At 44.8% G+C, this 4,996-nt stretch overlaps 1 long non-coding RNA gene across 1 annotated transcript; it reads right to left on the bottom strand.

Annotated features, from left to right (window-relative positions):
• Nucleotides 1-1,487: 1,487 nt before the first annotated feature.
• Nucleotides 1,488-3,241, bottom strand: LOC107549563 (uncharacterized). Its single transcript, XR_001604577.1, has 3 exons — nucleotides 3,135-3,241; nucleotides 1,705-1,812; nucleotides 1,488-1,518 (listed from the first exon to the last, which is right to left on the bottom strand). It is a non-coding gene; the product is annotated as an uncharacterized lncRNA (long non-coding RNA).
• Nucleotides 3,242-4,996: the final 1,755 nt, after the last annotated feature.

A 4,996-nucleotide genomic window follows, 5' to 3' on the forward strand; every position in this document is an offset into this window, starting at 1 on the left:
AATCAACAGATTTGTTTAAAAAGCATTAAATGCATTTAACTTTGCAAATGACTGTACTTTTAGCCTGACTGAATCATTTACTGGTCTGTGTAACACAAAACACTTCTGAACAAACAGCGGTTCTGTTTGTTCCCCTTCAGTAACTCAAGCTGCTTTTAAATGCACCTGCGTAACCGTGTACTGAAGCATGAATGAAATTAGTCCAAAAGAGTAGCGTAATCATTTTATTTAAAAGAGTTATGAGCGAGAGCAATCAGCATGTCACTTTGTGTGTTCCTCCCTGCCCACGTTTTATAACGGGGGGGGGACACATGATTTGTGTTACATTCCTCCAAGGCAAGCTTGACTGCCAGTAGCTCTCGATTACCAATATCATAGTTGCGTTCAGCGGGAGACAAACGGTGAGAAAAATACACGCAAGCATGCATCTTACTGTCCGAGGAAGAACGCTGGGATAGGATGGCACCAACCCCCACCTCTAACTTGTCAACCTCCACCACAAACTGCCGCGAGGGATCAGGGGCAATAAGGATGGGAGCTGAAACAAAGCAGCTCTTCAGTTTGGCAAACACAGCTTCAGCTGAGCTGTACCATCTGAATGGAGTTTTGGTGGAGGTTAAGGCAGTCAAAGGGGCAGCTAACTGGCTGAAATTGTAAATAAAACGGGGTAAAAATTGGCAAAGCCCAGAAACACCTGCAGGGACTTGCGGGAATCTGGAGTTGGCCAATCAACCTCAGCCTGAATCTTATGCGGATCCATGCGCATCCCCTTGACCGACACGATGTAACCCAAAAAGGGAACAGACGGTGCATGGAAAGTGCATTTCTCCGACCTTGACATAAAGACCATTCTCTAACAGCCTCTAAGGCACCCGCCTGATGTGCTGAACATGTTCCTGGAGAGAGTGAGAAAATATCAGTACGTCATCCAGGTAGACAAATTAACTGATCTAGCATATCTCTCAACACGTCATTGACGAGTGCCTGGAAGATTGCGGGAGTGTTGGAAAGCCCAAAAGGAAGAACGCAATATTCAAAGAGCCCCCTGGGGGTATTAAAAGCAGTCTTCCATTCATCCCCCTCCCTTATACGCACCAAATGATAAGTGTTGTGGAGGTCCAATTTCGTGAAAAAAGATGCCCCCTGCAGACGTTCAAAGGCAGAAGACATCAACGGCAAAGGATATGTATTCTTCACCATGATGTTGTTCAGCCCTCGATAGTCGATACAGGGATGAAGAGACTCATCTTTCTTTTTCACGGAAAAGAACCCTGCCCCCACCCGCAAAGGGCGAATGATCTTGGCTGCTAGAGAATCAGAAATATATTTCTCCATGGCCTCCCTTTCCGGGGCGGAAAGCGAATAAAGTTTGCCCCAAGGCAGAGACGTACCTGGTAATAAATCTATTGCACAGTCATAGGGACGATGCGGAGGTAGAGCAGCAGCTCGAGACTTACTGAACACTTTCTTCAGGTCGAGGTACTCACTGGGCATGTTTGACAGGTCCATATGCTCATCCTGAAACACAGAACATGCAGACAACAAACAAGCAGCATGAGAGAATATAATTATTACTCCAATTTATATAAGGGTTATGAAGCACAAGCCAGGGATGCCCAAGGACTACTGGAGTAAGAGGCGTGTCAGTTAAAAGAAAATGAATGATCTCCGTGTGATTACCAGAAGTGATGAGTCTTACTGGACCTGTAGTGTGAGTGATGGAAGGAAGAGATAGACCATTGAGAGCATGGACAGCAATGGGCTGGGAGAGAGCAACCACAGGGAGTTGAAGTCTGAAAGCATGATCGGAGTCTAAAAAAAAAAAATAAAAAAATTACCCTCAGCACCAGAGTCAAGTTTATTTGTACAGTGCTTTTCATGATACAAATCATTGGCAAAGCAACTTTACAGCAAATTAAGTTTCTACAATATTTAGTGGTAGCTTATCAGTGGTGACTGTCAATTAATGTACGGAAGTCAGAGTCAATTAATGCCTGACAGTAAGTGGCTGAGGACCACTGCAACTTGACAGGAAGGAGGGTAGCCGTAAGAGAGGATTTAGCCAATGTGACCCCACCCGTCAGTAACCATTTACCTACTGACGGGTTCTGGCTTTTACGGGACACTGTGCTGCGATGTGACCAGCAGCTCCGCAATACAGGCAGAGACCCTCATTTCGCCGACTACACTTCTCCTCCAGGGAAAGACAGGATCTGCCCATCTGCATGGGTTCCAGTTCGGAGAAGGAAACGTCCGCGTCGGAGGAGGTGACAGAAAGGTGGTTCAGTAGATTGGCCGCCGGAGCGCTCGCTGATCTCTGTTGCAATCTGGTGTCCACCCGAATAGGCAGATAGATTAAGCCATCCAGCGTTGTAGGCAACTCCAGTGCGTAGATCTCATCCTTGATATAATCAGAAAGTCCATGTAAAAACATGTTCCACTGCGCTTCAAGATTCCAATGGCACTCTGCCGCCAGGGTGCGGAATTCAATGGAGTAATCCAAAATGCTCAGATTTCCCTGCCGTAACTGCACCAGAAAACGAGCTGGCTCTCTGCCCGAAGTCGCCTGATCAAAAACGTTTTTGATCTCATCTGAGAATGACATGCAGCAAGGAAGCTTCTGCTCCCAAACTGTAGTTTCCCAGAGAGCAGCGTTATGACAAACGCTATTGTCGATTCCTCCGTAGGAAACGACGATTGTTGAAGGGAGATATACAGAGAACACTTGGCAAGAAGAGAGTGGCATTGTTGGGACTCCACTAGAGTAAAAAGCTGGAGGCGGAAGGTGGGGTTCGGTGAAACAAACGGCCTGATCTGAGATAGAAGACACAGGTGGATTAGGTGCAGAGTGTTGCTGGACGAACTCAGCCTGGAGACATTGTAGCTGGGTGGTCAGCTCCGAGACCTGAGAGACCAGGGCTTGAACAGCGCAATTTGAGGCTGCCATCTGTTCCTCCTGGCGATCCATGCATGAATTACTGTGAGCCAAAACATCTCTTAAATCTGATGCACTCGCTGGATCCATAATGGTCAGATCGTTCGGTCATGAAACAGAAACACAAGATCCAATTGCGAGTGAAAGGTTGTCTTTATTAGACAACTCCAACTACATCAATAGTAGAAGTGCAAGTAACCCGGCAGTGCAGAGTCTCAGCTCAGGCAGAGAATAATCCAAGCAGTGCAATCCCTCCAGGGAAACCGAGAACAGCAACCAGGCGGGAATCAGAATCAGGAACTAGAAGGTCTGACAGAGAACCAGACAGGACATGAGCAACAACGATCTGACAACACTCCAGAGAAATGCCAACCAGATATAGGCAGTGCAGACAAGCTACACCTGTGACTGTTCTGATCAGCTCGTCAGGTGCGGGGTAACTAGGCAACACTGACGAGCACAAGGAGCGGGTAACACCCACACACACACACAGGCACAGAAATGAGCACACAGACCCATGAACCGTGACACCCACTAGGCCAGGGGTGGCAAACTCCGGTCCTGGAGAGCTGCAGTCCTGCAGAGTTCAGCTCCAACCCTAATTAAAACTCACCTGCCTGTAGCTTCCTAGTAACTGTTCAGACCTTGATTAGCTTGTTCAGGGGTGTTTGATTAGGGTTGAAGCAAAACTCTGCAGGGCTGCGGCTCTCCAGGACCGACGTTTGCCACCCCTGCACTAGGCTATTGAGTCTGATGTTGGGCTGGATTTTTTGAAGGCCACCCAGTCTAAGGAGTCTGGAGGGGCAAGGCATATAATTTGAAGATGAGTGCTGTATTTCTGGCTTTGACCTACTTCCTTACAGATATTCGATGCTGTCATGTGGTCAAGATGGACAACATATCGTTCATCTCCTCCATTAACCACTAGGGGGGAATGTAATTGCATCCCATGTTGAAGGTAGCTTAGTAAATTGTGCTTTGGGTTTGACCTTTGATAGGGGCTCTTTGATTAGAGTTCTGGTCTTATGTCATAGATAACGGAGACCATTTTTAATGCAAAAGCTCTTTCTACAAGGAGGCTGTATAATTTTATGTGGGAGATTATCTATAGTACTACAAAGTTTAGCAGGGCCTCCATTTGAACTTCAGTCAAGTTCAGACAGAATTCTGACTTCTTGTTGTTGACCTTAACATCTCTTAACCTGGTTTGCAGGTGGTGTCAGTTCATAGTTCTCTATCAGTCTGTGGATATGTTCATGGGATGATGAACATACAGTCACTTTGTGGTATGGCACTGTGGTAATATTCCCATTGCATCAGCTATTGATGCAGCAGTGGACAAGACTGCATTCTTGAAGATAACTTTTGCCTGTTTGGTGATTAGACTGACTGTTAAGTTTTGATGTCAAGTTTTTGATCAATTTAGAAATTACAAAATGAAAAGTAAAATTTCGTCCATTGTTTGATGACAACCTAAACAACTACTACATATATTTCCAGAAGTTACTGTCAGAGAATCAGGCAATTAGAGAAAAATAAATACATAAATAAATAAAATCACAATTAAAACAAATATATCAAGACAAAAATGCAAGTCATCAAGATCCAGAAAGTATTGCGTATAACATTACTGTAGATATAAAACTCACCCATGCTCTTTCAAGATCATGGCTAAATGAGCACCCAGACCTTCCTCCGCCTGCAGCTCAGCGCACACACGCTTGTGCTGAGCATGCAGCCGAAACAGCGCCACACTGCACAGAATAATGCAGAATTAGAGGCATTCAGCAACTTCTCTACTTCAGTGACCTTTGTTCTCAAAATTGCCTCTGTGGGCTTCACTATTTTATTATTATTATTATTATTTTACCTGTTCTCAGCTTGTTTCTCTCTTTCTACAGGTGCATCTCAATAAATTAGAATGTTGTGGAAAAGTTCATTTATTTCAGTAATTCAACTCAAATTGTGAAACTCGTGTATTAAATAAATTAAATGCACACAGACTGAAGTAGTTTAAGTCTTTGGTTCTTTTAATTGTGATGATTTTGGCTCACATTTAAC

The sequence above is a fragment of the Sinocyclocheilus grahami genome, unplaced genomic scaffold (genome assembly GCF_001515645.1).
Source record: "Sinocyclocheilus grahami isolate Dianchi unplaced genomic scaffold, SAMN03320097.WGS_v1.1 scaffold375.1, whole genome shotgun sequence".
In the NCBI taxonomy this organism is placed as follows: domain Eukaryota; kingdom Metazoa; phylum Chordata; class Actinopteri; order Cypriniformes; family Cyprinidae; genus Sinocyclocheilus; species Sinocyclocheilus grahami.